Genomic DNA, 17,079 nt, shown 5'->3' with positions numbered 1-17,079 from the left:
AAGGAAAGAAGAAATGGAGTGACACTCAAAATCAGTATTTCCTGTCCTTGAATCAATGATAGCTCAGAAAAAGATAAACTTGAATTTTTACTCTTGTTCCTTAAGCATCTATCTAGAAGAGATAAGAATAATAGTTGTGTTGCTGCAGTAAACGTCAGCACGGAAAAGCTAGACGTCCCACATTGCTGTTACCAAAACGCCCTCAGAATGTTAACACCACCATCCAGATGACAATGCACTAACTCCAAAGTGCTGCATCCAATACTAAGTCGCTTAGAAGCACAGGCAGGATTAAGCACGTATTACCCTGTAGAAAGTGAAAGGTGATGACAAAGAGCCAAAAGCTGGGACCATGAATACAGAAATACAGAAGGGCACAGGGGTGAAACTAGCTAATAAAATTAAGAACTGTACAGATTGGGTTTTGAAGATAGAGATTATTCCCCTGCTATTTCAATCACTTCCACATTGCATCAGGGCAAAAAAAAATTACGAGAGTTGTTCAACATTCCTTTTCTGTATATGCAGAAAGTAGCTAGGTGGTATACGCCTATATCAGAGTAAGGAACATACAACTGGTACTATCAGCCACACAGAACCTTAAACTGTAGCTAATTAAGCAGAACCTCAGTTCAGCAGGACTGGATGATTGCACCACAAAGTTTTAAAAGAACATCCTGGATTTATTGGTATCGATTCTAAACACAGCTTATGCACATGGAACTCACAGTGGCTGGAACAAAATCAGTTGATGTGCCAAGTATTTTAAAAGGTAAATAGAAAATCCAAACAACCTCCAAGGATAATGATAAAAGTAGCATGTATAAACTGGAACTTCTGCAGAACAGGTAGTAAAGTAAGACTTCATTATTTTATACCTTTTTCTATTTAACTTTTACTTAACATTACTGGCAAAAAAGCGTAAAATCAAATGACTTTTTTATGGAATTTGATCCCACTCTACATGATGATTTGATTAAAATCAGGGAAAAAAATGGCAAGTATTAACATACTGAAAATCAGCTATGCAAAGGTCACTAAACAGCCATCACAGGTATACCAGTGCGTTCCTTTTGAGAACTGGTTACAGGCTGGTCTTTAGCTTTAAGTTATTAACATTAAGTTAAATGAGTGGATAAGAAGCTCATACTAATCAAGCCTGAAGATGGGATAAGTAGTGTGATATTGTTAAATAATAACTAAGTTAAGACTGACACTGATCTGCAGAGCCAAATAAGCTGCACCAAAGAATACAGTATAGACTTCAGTATTGCCACACACAGTAGAATGGGGCAAGGTGAAACAAAAAAACGTGTCATATTATGATCCAATAAATTACAGCGAGCCAAAATTCTGAGTTCCAATGCTTGCAATTTAAGAAGGATACTGAAAAACTGGATAAAGTGCAAACAACCACCAAGAGAATGATTAAAGGACCACAAAGTTGGGCTTAGAGAAAGGCTCCAAAAGTACCATCTGTTCTACTTAATGAAGAAGGAAGCTTAATAGGACGATCTGATCACACATTTTTGCAAGTATGTTTGCAAGTAAGGAATAGAAATTTGTTCAAAGAGCTTTGCCCTCTCACAAATAAGGTCTAAAAAGAGGCAATACAAAGGCAGACAAATGCCAGCTCAAAATAATGCATGCTTATGACAATTAGCAATATCACTTAAGACTGATATTGACACTATTGTTATAATAGTGATAACTATCAGTAAGGCTGAATCCACAGCAGTAAAGACTGTCATGGATTCTCCATCACACATTGTGATTTAAATGTGGCAATTCCTCCCCCCCCCCCCAAAGCTGTAACTTTCTAGCTAAAACAGGAATTCATTCAGGGCACTCTGGGGATTTTTACAGTGCAGACTTTTCATGAGCTGCTTTGCGCATCCCATGAGACCCCTAGAGCAGGAGCACTGCTCCGAGGCTGGGACTGCAGCATGTCACTGGGGACTGGCTCTGTCACTCTCAACACAAAGTTTAAGCCTGAAGTGGCTGTATCTTTTCTGTCACGGGCTTGCCAACATTCCCCTACAACGCTAGTATTTACCACAATGCATCACAGGCACAGTGTGTCTCATCTCTTGGTATCTCACACAAAATGTGACTATTGGGCCTAGGACACATGCATTCAAATGGAGCTCAAACTCTGTGGGGCTTCAGCCAAGATCACATTCTGCAGGAACCTGGACCACATCAGCAAGGCGATGGTTATAACCAAACACGAAATAAAGAATCAAATCCTTATTTAAAAGAATGCCATTTCAAAATTAAATATTCATTATTGTGCATTATGCATTATTTAATCCTTTAGAAAGATTGGGGAGATGGCTTTTCTTCACACGCTTTTTGTTTCATGAAGCTAAGGGTGCAAAACATCAGCTGGAAGTCCCAGCTGGGACCAATTCTGGCCAGTTATTTCTAGCTCAATAGGTTGTGTTGATACATTTGTCACAGCCCCTGGTGGGGCCTTAACAGTGCAGTGGCAGGCCTGGTCAGCCTATTTAATAGATAGCCCCCTTGAAAATAACCCCATAGGGTTAAGGAATGTAAGAAAACATGCTGTAGAGGTTATATCTGTTATATCTTTGACTCCTGTTTACCACAGGTTTCTGTCAGGATATTTCCTCAGAGCCAGGAAGAAGAATACTGCAGCAAGCAGCATTTGCTTTGCAGATGGCACGATAATTCCAGGGAGTCCAGAGGACATGTGCAGTGCCCTGAGGTGTCCCACCTCAAGACCCAGCTGTCTTACACCACACATGCTGCAAAAGCAGTCATTGGCTCCTATCTTCCAGCATGGCTCTATTCCTCCTCTTCTATCCCTCACATTTACCAGTGCAAATCAACACTTCCTTCTCTGCATCCTAGATACCATCTACAAGGAAAGTGTGACTGACTACACAGAAGTTTGCTGATACCTCAGATCAGACAGTCCTGCAAGAAGCTGTTGGCGGATTTCCAAAGATGGGGGCCCAGGGAGAGGAGAGAAGAGGGGGCTTAGCTAGAAGCAGAAGAAACCTATAGAACAGCCAGCAGCAGGCTGGCTATAGTTAACTTTTAATTCAATTTAATTTGATTAATCAACAGCCAGACTCTAGGAATGGCAGTAGGGAGCTTAACCCCAGACTGCGTGTGGGCTGCCTCATGCAGCAGTCTTCACAGGAAAGGCTCTGCTGAAAAATTCACAGCTTAGTCCCTCTGCTGCGCCTGCCACTCTGCTCCTGCTATTCCTGCACGGAGCTGCTAATGTTTTGGAGCAGGAGGGAGCCCAGCCCTTTCTGGCAACACAGGCACCTCATGTAAATTCATTGAATAAATGCAGTCATTTCTCTCAGCTGATCCATCCCCACGTGCGTTTGCTGAAACTGTGCCAGACCCTCAATGCAGCCAACTCTCCCACAGTTCATCACTCCTGAAGGTGAAACTGTTCATCACCCTTATCAGCATTTTCCCCCTTTCCTCCTTCTCCCCTGCCTGTGCCAAATTGCCATCCCTGAAATTCCTGGGCTTCCTTTCTCACAGGAGCTTTGCTCTTCACAGGTCAAGATGTGAGCTGGGTAGAGCCTTGAAAGAGACCTTGGAGAGTCAAAACACATTACAAAGTTATTTTAAGCTAAGGAAAACTGCATTTCCCTCAGCAGCTGTCTTCAGTCTCTAGAGCCCTTAAATTGTTTCAGGCTTAAAACACAAAAAGTCTCTATCTGTCTCCTTATTAAAGTGCCATAGTAGCTGAGGCCCACAAAGATGTTTCCCAAACACCAGTAGATATAAATAACTAGAAACAGAACTAGAGCATCCTCCCTGGATGCTCATCCTGGGCTTCAGCTTCTGCAGTCAGCCCATGTGAGCCTGTCACTCATCCAAAGCAGCATAACCTTCAGCTCTTCAGGCAAGAGGAAATTTGTGCTGGATGAATTTGAGCTCTTCCTTTTCCTTGTGTTTTGGGGAGAAACCACCCTCTCCTAGTATAGTCTGGCCTGAAGGAAGAACCCCAAGTAAATGCAGTAAGCTCTGGATCAGCAGGGTTGAAGTGTGGATGCCGCTCCACTTTCTCCTGACTTCGAGATCTGCGCAGGCTACACCACCTTATCACATGCCACCATGCTGGACAGAACCTGAAAAGCACCCTCCTTTCTGCAAGAGGGCTGTAAGCAGAAACCTAGACATTGCCAAGTAAACCCAGGTTTTGAGTATGTTTTGTTGTCTGCTACATAGCTACTAGAAGCTGACAACACATGGAAAAACCTACTTTCAGATTCATTGACCCCAAGCTTTTATCCAGCTGTAAAAACTCTACAGCCTTAAGCTGATATCCTCTTTTCCATTTTTAATAAATTCAGCTGGTGCAGGAACCTTCTCAAACAGGAAAATGGGGTTTCGGTTCTCCAATATTGAACATAAGCATCCTGGATAGAATAAAGCAAGGGGAGTACTGCCAGCAGGTAATGAGACATCTGCCACAGAAAGCAAAGGCAAGAATCTGTTATTTTAAAGAAAAGGTTCCTCAGCTGGCCAATTATTTATGTTTCTACTGAAGAGACATCTCCCGGCTTTTTTGATTTAGGGAGGGAACGATAGAGGAAGTTGGAGTAGGCCCTTTTCCAGTCTCTGACATCATGAAACGTTACTTACTTTCCAGAAGTAATTGGTGATTGAAGCTACCTCCAACTGAGGTTTTTAATATGGCTTTTGAGTTTAAAATAGTGCCTAACAACTTATCAAGTCTGATAGCTTTCAAAGTATCTTAAACTTCATCTCTAAAAATAAGGCATCATAGTACCAAACCACTTAAAGTCCTGTTCATACCTTGCAACCTTTGTTGTACATTTTCATGTCTAGGTAACACATGACAGAAGCGACCTTACAGAAGACATACATGGTGGCTTTAAAAACAGGACAGTTCAGACATGCTTCTAAAAAAAAGCATCTCTATGTTCGGACCTGAACCCAAACGCCAAACTTCAGAACAGGCAAATTTAGGATTACAGTTAAGATCCTCCCTGATTTCCTCTGCTCAGAGAGATAATTTCTTGCATCTGTTCAGGAAGAGACTTCATCATGCTATGGGAGCTGGGAAGCAGGAGCCCCTGCCTCCACAGCAAGCAGCTGATGAGTGGCATCTTATGACTGGTGGAGGTGCAGCTTCTGACCCTCCTGAGATCATAACTCAGCAGCAATTGAGAGCCAAGAGCAGAAGTAGAGACACTTTCACATTTTTCTCTGTCCTCCCCAGTATGTTGCACAAGCTAAATTGTCTGTCACTGGACCTTTTCAAATTATAAGGCAGTCTCAACTTCAAAAGCCAGAACAGGAATCCAGTTAAAGACTTCTTGGCAGCTCAAGGATGCTCCTTTAATCAGCATGTTGACATAGAGCATAATCCCCCTCCTCTATCAGGTACGAAGGAAAATCTACAACATACCAAAAGTCAACCCATATTCACTTCTTAGCTTGAGTCCAAAAAAAGCCACTGCAGTCATCTGGTTTAACCTGCACTATATAGCATAGGCCAAAGGTCTTAATTTTGCAATGCACCATATCTCTGAATCTTACATTCCTAAGAAAATAGGCTGGGTTTTGATCATATTAACCCAAAGTCGGTACTAACTCTTGCATAAGTACAGCTACATACCTGCTTAGCTATCTGCAGTATTCAGTCTTTAATGTAGGCATCATCAGGTTTGCACCATTCTGCGCGTGGCTTCATCTGCATGCTTTAGGCTCAGATGGGACACATTTGTATTTGTAACTCTACCATAATTCTTTAACATGACATAAGACAGAAATTCAAGAGAGCCAATAATATTCCACCAGGGAGAATCCAGGCTGCCACAGTGTAATTGTGTGCTGCAGCTCTAAAGATATTAAAGGAAGGCAGCACATCTGCAACGTGGAGTTCTGTCGGAGCTAAGTGCAGAGGCTTTACAAACTAGTGCTGCTTAGAGCTGCTCGTGCATGCTTTAAATTAGCTTCAGCCATCTTTAACAGGTCTTAGGCTATTGGGGTAGAGAAGTTTCTGCCTTGCACCATCAGTTCTGGAAGCTCAAGGTATCTGGTTTTGCCCAATTCTTTGTTGTTTCCCATGCTTCCTTCCCTTTCCTGCATTAATAAGATCAACCCACTGCCCCCTGACTTCACTCAGCTTCAGACAGCTTGTTACTAGACATTAGAGACATACAAACTGTTAACAGGCTCTCTAAAGATGCCTCCCCTGAAGGGGGGGGGGGGGAATACTCTCCCTAAATGTTCACATTCAGCTCCTTTGTATATCATAAAGGCTAGCTTGTTATTTCCAGTTCAGCAATACCTTGAAGGAATGATCAAATCAAGACCCAAAGCGCTAAGCGTCATCGACTCATACAGAAAAGGACAGTAACTGCTACCAAGTGCATAGAGTCTCAACAGGTACATCAGAAAAACACCAAGTTGCACACCAAATACATAGCAAAGTGAAAAGACTCGACTAAGGTCACAAAGCAAATCTGTGGACAGGTGAGATTACCACCCGGGTGTTCTGAAACTATTCCTTACTCAATGACTAGCTTGCTGAACTTAACCTTTAATTTCTTTGTGGACCTCTTTCTTGTTCATTGTTCAAAAATATCAATAATAGTAAGTGGAACTTGCACCACAAGTGCAAGCCATCATCAGATATTCTCCTCAGCAGTTGTAGGATGATTTGTTGCTTTTCCATTCATAATCATTTGAGCTCAACTCCATGTACATAGCCTAAATAGTAGTCACTCATTCACCCTTTCATCCAAAAATAGACTTGCATTGGCAAGAAACAGGTCACCAGAAAAACGCAGTTCAGAATACAGTGTTCAGACCAGCACCTATTATAGCCCTTTACAAACTAAAGTCACCTCTGGCAGTTCCAAAGAAATTAATGGATCTACAAGAATCACGTACTAATTCCTCATGACGATTTGCTCACAAGTACATTTCCACCCATGAACATCGCATTGTCTCACCTTTACTCTTAGGATCCAACTCTGAAAGTCATTGTACATGTCTTGATCTAGGTGCAGGCAGATACTCAAAAGAATAGATATTTTCTAGCACAACTCTGAGAAGGATCAGCTTTGTGTCTACTTCCAGCTTGCGTTATTTCACATGCACACGTGTGTACACACACACACACCTATGCCAGATCAACTGAATACTACTTGAGTTGCAATCTAAACTCTGAAGTGTTGATACAGGGATTAATTATGAACTTATCTGTGTTAATGTAAATGTCAGTTAGCTCTGAGTAAAGAAGGCACCATTTGCCATACTGCTGTGATTAGGCTGATTTATCGAAGGTATTTCAAGTATCATAATCAACAGCAGTTGCCATGTATGTGGATGCATGCAGGCAGGATCATTTCCTGAAGTCTTTACTTGGATTTTGCACAGACCAAAAATAAGCATTTGTTTCACTGCTCAAACACTCTAGAAGCTTGAAAACTAAAAATTGCTTCTGTGAAGCATATCGTTATTATTACAAGGCTACATCTTGCACGACTGTGCTGGCCAGAATCCCTACTGACAGGGCAAGTCTGGAGTACAGGCTTTCTGATTTGGTTCAATCTTCTTATAATGTTGTAGCAATTGGCATGAAAAACCTCTTGTTAGGCTGCTACAGTAAGAAGACAGATTTATATTTGCCATGTCCACAGAAAACTCAGTCTCATCGTACAGACTGGTGGGTGCTCCACTCTGTTTGGAGGTAGAATGTCAACAGCTATACTAAACAGAGGCATGAAGTATTTCCAAAGCAGTTTTTATTGTTCAGGCACTAACCTCCACCCTGGATTTTATGAATATGAAGAAAAACAAAAGCTGATATCTCCAAACAGTAGCTGTCAAATGAATACTATGGGCTTTTTTCTTTTTTTTAAAGAAGCATTCTGCTTCAAACTTGCAAACACTCCCAACATCTCTGTATTTTTATTTTTTTTTAACCATAGGAAAGATGCCAATGCTTTCATGTTTCTAATGTGCGTCAGAGACATTTGAGGATAATAATATAGCGCCCTCTGCAGCAGGTCCTATCCAAAAAGTTCAGTGTGTTCCATAAACATTAACTAAACCTCAAAGCATCTACAGTGAAATACTATCACCTCCATTTCACACATGGACACACGGAGGTAGCGATTTGCCAGTGGTCAAGGTTGGTTCTATTTTTGTTTCTGCCCCCAATTTACCGAGTGTTCTGACAAATGCCACTGCACCAAACACCTCCTTGGAGTGGGAAAGCACTTCTGCAGACATCTCCCAAACTCGGGCCAAAGCTGGCAACAGTCCTGTCCCTACATTTAACAGGGATGCACAGCTTGGCATGTCAGGAAAGGGGCCCAGCTTTGCCAGCTCCCACGATGCCCGAGGCGCTGGTGAACCACACTGTGCTTCTCCTAAAAGCCTGGAGTCCTGTAGTTGTAACTGCACTTAGGTTTGAAAATCAAATATGTCAAGGGAAAAAAAGCAAGAGGAAAGTTTAAAATGCAGCACATAGATGCACATCCACCCTGAAGTGCAGTGGAAAGAGCCATCATCACAAAGACCCTCCAGAATTTTTAAGGCTCATTTTAAGACATTTCTCCACACTTTTCCCTCCATGTTAATAGGTCTGGAAACACTGCCAGCACTAATTTAGAGCCTTGACAGACGTTTATCACTAATGATTCTTCCAATAACTTAGTGAGCAGACCTATGGAAACATGCACAATTGCCAGTGCAAGAGGCACTGATCCTCATCTCAAAAATTATTTGATGCTCAGGACCTTAGATCTAGATTTCCTTCTCTACTATAAGCCATTTAAAGAACTAACTTAAAATGGAAAATGACTGTTTTTCTTAAAAGTATTAGCTAAAAATCACAACAGAAAGCTCCAGCTGCTCAGTATGTTAAGCCAACACAAAGACAATCAAAATGCAGTTTTTTCTTATTCAGGTTTCCAGCACCCTCCTGCTCCTGGAGAGAACCATCCTTCAGTAGCTCTTTCCTACTTCCTACCTCTTCTTTATGATCCCATCTAGCATTAGTTTAGCATTGCTGCTTCGTTCTGGTGGGCCAGGAGCCTGCTGTGGGGGGATTCAAGGGTTTTACTTTTTGCATCTCAAAACATGCACGCAACTAACCTGTAGCTTGCGGTCGTTCTTTTCCTGAGGAGATGGATGCTGAGTACTGCTGAAGCTATCAGGGAAGACAAGCCAGGGTTTCCATGGTTATGAGCGCCTGAGCTTCCTGTCTCAGGAAGAATGCAATGCACCAAGCACCATCAGGAAGAAGCAGACACAAGGCCAGACTCACAGGCAGCTGTGTAGTACTGCTCTCCAACGTTTTACATGCAGGCACCAACAAAAAAGCTTCTTGCGACAATTTGGAGATCTGTGGGCTTAGACAGTGCTGGTGCTTTATACATATTCTGTTGCACTTGTGCTGTGACAGTATTTGAAGTACATGTACAAAAAGGCAGGGCTGTGTTTCTGGCCCTTGCTCACCTGAACTAGTCCCACTATCCCCTAAAGGGGGTCAGTGCTGCAGGATAAGGCATTTATTACTGCAGAGAGCAACCTATCACTAATTCTCAGCTTCCTATACTGCAAGAGAAATGATACAGGTAGCTAAGCTGCTCCTCTGGGGCATAAATAAAGAGCTTGTGTCTGAATACCCTTGGAAGGCAGAATTTGCAAGTGTAAATTTGCAAATCTGTCCCATTAAGTCAGAAGGTTTGGGCTCAGTGCTGCAAAAATACACAAAAAACACAATCCCACCACCCCTCCCCCAGCCAAAGCATAATGCAGTTTCTTTCTCTCACGTTGTCCTGAAAGTCGAATGCGCTACCATCAAAAGCCTACACTGCTTCAAACTTAAACACTGATGAGGCAATGGACACTGATACAATTGGAAAATGACATAACTGAAGAGTCCCATCAGATTTATGGAGTAATGACTCTCCAGGGCACTGAGCATCACAGCCTTAGTCCTACTGAAGGTACTGGAATAGCATCACAACTATGTGAATTCCCAAGCAAGTTTATTTTTTTAGAGCAGAAAAATGATTTCAGGCATATTTTGGGAGGGTTGTTCTTTCAAGTCAGGGATGGACAAGACTCAGGGGCTTGCATCCTGGCTGATCAGATTCCTAAGTCCTCCTTCTATGCTCCACTCCACGGCTATACTGTGATCAACTGTCCTGACATCAGCTGGTTAAGTCAGAGCTTTGCAGGCCTAGCAACACTTACCAGCGGTAATCACACTCTTCTAAACATCACCTTGGAAATGTGTGAATTCTGTGCTGGCAAAGCCTGAGTGGCAGCCACCTGAGACTGAAATCCAGCAGCTCTCACCAGAGCAGATACCATGTACATCATTAGCAATAGGCAATGCTTGCACACACTGCCCACCCCTCACAGCTTGTTTCACTCCCCAGAGCCACTATCTGGTTGCTTAGCACAAGGGTACAAGCAGCTAATAGATGCTGGAACAGACACTCATCCAATACAGAATCAGATCCAAGTTAGCCAATCGCTTTTCCACAGTGTCTGACCCTGATCTGCAATTAACAAACCAATTAAAATATTGTTTTCCCTTCTCCTGAAAAGGGCCAAGCTGCCACCACCAACAATGCTGTATACCAGTTCCTGGGACTTTCCAGCAAAGCACAGAACAAGGTTTGAGGGGAAGAAATAGTCAGAGGCACCCAAAACAACAAGGACAGATTTCTCCTATTTCAGGGCAGCTTTGGCTGTTCTTGGTTACTCCGAGGTGATCATATTTAAGTCAACTGGGGAACAAACGAGAATCTCGGGACTGGGGGTAAAAACACACACATATACGCACATCACTGCTAAGACAGTGTTCAAATGCACATTAAAACTTCAATGCACTTCAATTGGCTTTCACGGAGCCATGTTCCTTAGGACGATGTTTCGGTCATATGTTTGGTTGCACCTTACTGGGTATTGCAGCAGACTCAAGTGCTCTCCAGCCTGCACAAAAGAATTACTGAAGCTCAGCACCTGCACATCAGTGGTCCAGGGCCAGCTGTTTGCTGAGGTAGGCATTTGAGGCTCTACTAAAAATATATATTAGCTTTAGCAAAGGTTATTCCTAAACAGAATTAGTCTCACTTTCCTCAAGGCTTTAATCATCACTCACCTAGCTCCCCTAAGCTACCCGAAGTTTTGAGAGGAGTGCATATAAGACTTATACATCCAAGGTAGGGATTTGACCCTGTTCTTTCTCTAGATACCTCAAGAAAGGCCAGACAATCCTTGCTAGAACATTGCTGGCCAAATGCATCTGAGTGTAACGCCTGTGAGCTGTCCAAGCTGCACAGCATCAAATAATGTTTTTCAATTTGTTCTGCCTTCCCATTAGCAGTAATGACCTGTGTGCCATTTAGTCTGATCTGCTTAGCCTTCTTGCTCCCAAATCCTTGCAATACAAAAATGTAGTCATCTCCATCCCTTGCAACTTAACCTTGACTCCCTCATTGTGCACTGAAATCCAAGTGCATTTTAGCAAAAGCCCTCTGGAATCTCCCCAGGACATTCAGCTGCATCTGCTCAGGTTTCTTTGCTTCTCAGCAGAGGGAAAGAAAGCCTCCCACACAGAGACCTTATGAGCACTGCTGCTTTGCAGGTTCTCTTACACATTAGAAGGAAATATTCCTTCTCCCGTTGGTTGCAACCCTCAATTCTGCTTGGTTTTGATCAATAACTTTCAAGTGCCTCTGGGACATCCAAAGGGCTTTGGCTATTCCAGAATAAGCCAAGTTGTTTCCACAGATTGATAAAGTTGGGAGAAACCTTCTTAGACCAGATAGGGATACCAAAAGTTTCTGTGTTCCCATCCCCCTCCACTGGAGTGGGGGATGCCCAGCAGACTAGCAAGCAAGGACTGCCTACAGATGAGTGGTGAAGACTGGCGTCTTCGTGATTGTTTCCTCAAAGAACTATACACCAAAGACTAAGAGGGGGGAACAGCTAGATTTATCAGCTATCTCTCAATATAATCCAAATAATTTGCTAAGTGGTTCAGGAAAAAAAAAAAAAATCCAGAAACCCAAGTAAAACAGGTCAGGATTTCTTGATGAAAGAAACACTCACTAATGCCTATCTTGCTGGCTGAGCAACTGATGTTAAGCTTCAGAACTGGCCTGGAAAACTATAAGCAGATTCCAAAATAAGCACAAGGTTTGAAATGCAAAAGTAAGCTGATCTGCAATGCTGGTGACCATTGGTTGGGAGTGCTGGCATCCTCTTTTCTGTTTTCTACTTACATTGGGACAGGAGGTTAAGTCCATCGCTAAGTAGTTCACTAGAAATAGTGCTGGCATGGGGCAAGAGAACAATGGGAGCAAGAGTCTACTGGATAGGAGCACATACCACAGAGCCAACACTATTTCTCACTAGGTGTTCTCTGACTGCTCTGTACAGCAGCCAAGGTACATCCTACTGTGACTGCAGATCTAGGAGGAGCCAAACTCTCCACAGCAAGGCCTTGGATCCAGGTGTCACCCAGCCAAGAGCTAAACAATTCCAAAAGCCAGCAAGCATCCAGGTCTCCATCTGCACACCCCTCACTCACTTCTGCCAGCAAGGATCATAACCAGGTACTGGATAGCTCCCACGAGCAACGGCAGAGCATTCATAGTGCAACATATCTACGCAGCAAAGTGCGGATCACAGTTTCACAGGACTCTAGGCTGGAAGAAGGCAGGTACAAGCCTAAAGTAAGATCACACCAGCTCTGGGAGCATGGCATATGTATGACTAGTTCTACAACACTGGGATCATCTTGCAGCTCTGCACTGATTCAGGTAGTTCAGTTTGTAGCCCAGGATAAAACCGTCTGTCTTCATCTGCCCTTGGAGAGCAAGTGCCACAGTCCATACTTGGGAAGTAGAGCACTGCCTTTTGCTTTTAAGATGCAGCCACAAGGAAAGTATCCAGGTCCTGCTAATCTGCGGAGCAATGGTTCATGCAGGGGATACACTACAATAACATTCCCGTGTCCACCTTGGCTTCTGATCAGTGTCCAGGTGGAATTTAATCCTCAGTCAGGTTTTTAGACTTGTATGAAAAGCAGCCTGTCACCTGAGTGCCTTGCTTGAAGATAACTAGCCAGCAGGACAGATTTACACAAAATTTACCAAATCATTTCTGGCATATACTGCTTTTCAAAGAAAATATGCACTATAAAACAGTCCTTAACTTTCAAATGTTAAGAAGGGCATTTGTTTGTTGCTTTTCAATACTATCTGATGGGAGATTAGACAGTAATTCGTATTGTAAACGCTAAGCATGGATCTTTGAAAAATATTCATCTTCCAGTCACGAAACACTGACCCACTGAAAGCAAATAGTTTGAATTTAAAGTAAAAACAAAACCCCAAAAACCCTCTGATGTATCCATTACTTTTTGAATGGAGAAAGTATAGGCTTTCCAACAAATGACTAAATTGTTAGGCTTCATAAGAAGCTGGGAGACCAGGAAAGCAGGAGTACCCTTTTATAAATTATATCCTTATACACGTAGGATACACAGAAGTAGTACATCCTCTTAAGTATCCTTTTCCATAATGGACAGTGTCACCTACATGAAAGTACTTCTGTGTGCTTACATTTCTATTAAACCCTTGGGATCTCACGTCCTGCCTACTGAAAAAACACATCCTAAAGAACACCTCTAAACCAAACAGCATACACACCCATCTCTGGGAAAAATACAGTTGAGTATGAGTTACATAACTGTTCCTCTGGACTCCCTGATTTACCAGCAGTTTTTTTTTTTTTCTTTTTTCAAGTTGGAATTCAAAGGCTGGCTTTGAAGATTTGGCTCTGCCTTTATGAGCAGAAGTCAGGAGAGCACAGTCCCCATCTTTGCCACCCAGAACAAAGGCAGTGCTCCATCCTCCTCACACACCAGTTCTGTGTCAGTGTTACTCCCCTTCAGGGTGTGCTGATGGTTGTAAGCAGTCAAACAGCTTTTGAGGTAGGGCATTGAACCTGCGTTTATAAGGTCCACAGTACTCTAGTGAGGAGAGTTAGGACACTGGCAGATGGACAGATGTAGAAAGAAGAAAGCACACTATTAGGAGACCTAGCTTTCACTTAACTCTGCAAAAAAAAAAAAATCTTATTTTAAGGAGAGAACTGCAACCTCTAATATCCCTGTGTACAGAAATAGTTACGTGCTTGGGTCTGGTATTGGGAAACAATTAAGCTCTTCAAAGCCCAAGATTAGTAAGTGCTAGAAACAGGCATGAACACTGTGGCACCTTACCGCTGGTTCAAGCTGACCTTCCAACTATTCCTCTATGCCAAAGGAGGGTAGTAATATATTCTCTGAGGCAGAAGTCATCTGCTGATGAACCAGGTCCACAGAGCCGTCCTCAACAAGCCCCCAGGCTTCCTTCATTACCACCATTGAGAATTGTCTTAGATTTTTTTTCATTGCACAGGAAAGCTTAATTTTCAACAGATACATTCTCAACAAGGCAAGGACAGTGAAGCATTAGATACAAGGCCAATTAAGTCAGAATGTCCTGCCATGCTGAACTGACCCAAAACATTAGGGGAAGGTGGAATTTTAATTCAGCTGCCTTCCCCTACTAACACACTGCAACTTGTGGCTCAGGCCTCCCTTCTCTTTCATGAAGGAAGGTCCCTGCAGAAATACATCTTCCACTAGGCAATACACAGTGTCCCTGTGTTTCTTTAAGTATATGTGAATTTTCTGATGTACTAGCCTGGAGCATCATGGAAAAGGTGTTTTATTGCTAACTTTGTCAGAATACCTCTGTTTTTCTAGCAGTTTAGATGGTGACCTTGAGCAAGTTGCTTCTGCTCAGTGCCTCTTCTTCCTCCTTGTAGCACAGATAATGTTACTAGAATCCTTTTTGAAGCACTAGTATCCATGAATGCAAAGAACTGTGCAACAGCTTAGTGCTGTACATTACAAATGTTCAAGTTTCACCAGGCAGGCAGCTGATGGGGGAAAGAAGGGAAGCCAGCAGCCAGACCTAGGCAGCTGGCTAGCCTAGGCAGTCCTAGGCTTCTAAGGCCTTGTGCCATTTGGAGAAAATACTGAAATCAGCTGTGTTAAGCGCTGTGGTTCTTTTTTTTTTTTTTTTTGGGGGGGGGGGGGGGGGGGAAGAAAAATTCTTATAAACATGCATCGCCTGAACACATTTAAGATATGTTGAGCTGGTTTTGAGCAGAAATAGCAAAACAAAACAACTGAGCATTATTGAACTGATTTCTTTCCTCTCCCACAAATTTTCCATTCCATTTTTTTTTTTCCTCCCCTTAGTCTGGACAAAAGCTAACATTGAAACACTTGAACTTCCCATGAGATGGACCTTCCAAAAGTTATTTGAGCCTATACTGGCCCTGAGAGGCTTTGCCTAAGTAGTCTAATATTTGCTAGGACTGAATACATAGCAAATTTAGCCACCTTACTCTAAAGGCACTTGCACGACACAAGGAGCTGACACTAGCGGCTCCTGGCTGGGCTTTGCAAAGGAATGAAATGGATCATCTTCAGAAAGTGACTTCCATTTTTCAAGGGGCTCCACCTTGTATTGGTGAAACAGCCAATACAGGCAGATAATATAAGCTGCAAAACATCGCAGATATGTTTCCTTAGTGTGAATAACAAGTATATTGTTACGAACACATAAGAGTTTATGAGTTGACTTCAGAGATGTGCCAGTTCTACCGATTTCAACAGGGGCAGGAGCAGAACAGATATCACGACAGAAAACAAAGGGAGCATGACAAGAGAAAAGTGAAAAGAGCACCCACTAATACAGATGCTTATCTACTTGGACTCTTGTTTCTCAGTGGTAAACATACATTTTTACCCAAGTATTTCATCCCAACCAGGCACTTAAACACCAGTACGGATACACCCACGCTATTAGGGCGTCCTCTCACTTGTTCAGCTTGAGACACCAGTAGGATATAGTTACTTTGACCCTCAGTTTAACAACAACTACAGCGAAAGGATGGGTCAAGGTCAGATATAATTACAAAAGCATATTCTGCTACTGAGGGCTAGCCAAAGAAAGGAATCTGGGGCTAGAGCCATTGAGTCCCCTTTCACCAGGGAAACATTTCAAATACACTTCTGAGAAGTGAAAAGCTGCTGACTTGTTGTGGTTCAGCCAGACCTCCTCTCTTCACAGAACAAAATAAAGACACTAGCAATCTGCCCTCAAAGGGGCCAGATAAGGCAAACTCAGTCTCTGCAACACACATTCATGAATGCACCTGTCATCCACAAAAACCAAATAAACTAGTACCTGGGAGACACCCCAGAAACACTGAAGCAGTACACTTCCTCTAAACCCTCTCATTTAAAATGACTGAACAACCCTCCCCACCAAAGGTGATTAAAATCAGCCAACTGGCAGAGGCATACATATTTGCACACACCCCTATTTTCACTGAGTGAAGATCCATAAAGGACAGAATAGGAACAACTATACAAATAAAAATATTCTTTAACAGTATTTCTGCATGTTGCCACTGCTGTCACTGCAAATATTTATCTCTGAAGATTTTTTCTGCATGAAAGATGAGACTTACTCCGTGCATGGAAATTTTACAGATTATTACTGCAGACTACCTGCATTGTTTTAAACCTCGAAAAAAGGTTACTGTAATAATTTTATATAATAACGTACATTATACAATATGACTCAACTTTGGGAATAACATTTTTATAGTTTTGTAAAGATGCTCTGATATTTAAAAATAAAGTATTTTATATATATGAAAAGTTTCTTAAACTAAAGGGTTTAGATGCCACCAGAAAGTACACATGCATCTGACCTTATCAGGAGGAAAAATATTAGGAAATGGGTTTGTTTGCTTGTTTTTTTTTCCCCAAGACTGAAGCCTATTGTATCCTGCAAAATGATACAAATAAATGAATAAGTTCTTCAATTGTAACTTATAAACGCATTATACATGCGATATAAAATCTAAACTGGGTAGTGATGCACACTGGCGTTAGATCACATACACATGTAGCTTCATTTACCATTCAAGGTAATCTCCATCTGC

At 42.3% G+C, this 17,079-nt stretch overlaps 1 protein-coding gene across 3 annotated transcripts in view; it reads right to left on the bottom strand.

Moving 5' to 3' along the window:
• Positions 1–17,079, bottom strand: part of FGF12 (fibroblast growth factor 12) — a 242,389-nt gene that overhangs the window by 211,576 nt on the left and 13,734 nt on the right. The window contains exon 1 of one of the 3 annotated variants that reach the window (XM_068954102.1): positions 9,136–9,178. The exons of the other annotated variants lie outside the window; for them this stretch is intronic. The gene's annotated coding sequence lies outside the window, so the exon portion shown is untranslated. Of the gene's footprint in view, positions 1–9,135; positions 9,179–17,079 lie in introns of those variants that run through there. 3 annotated transcript variants of the gene reach the window in all.

This window comes from Struthio camelus, chromosome 9, assembly GCF_040807025.1.
Source record: "Struthio camelus isolate bStrCam1 chromosome 9, bStrCam1.hap1, whole genome shotgun sequence".
NCBI classification, from domain to species: domain Eukaryota; kingdom Metazoa; phylum Chordata; class Aves; order Struthioniformes; family Struthionidae; genus Struthio; species Struthio camelus.
This window is presented reverse-complemented; position numbering and strand designations above follow the sequence as displayed.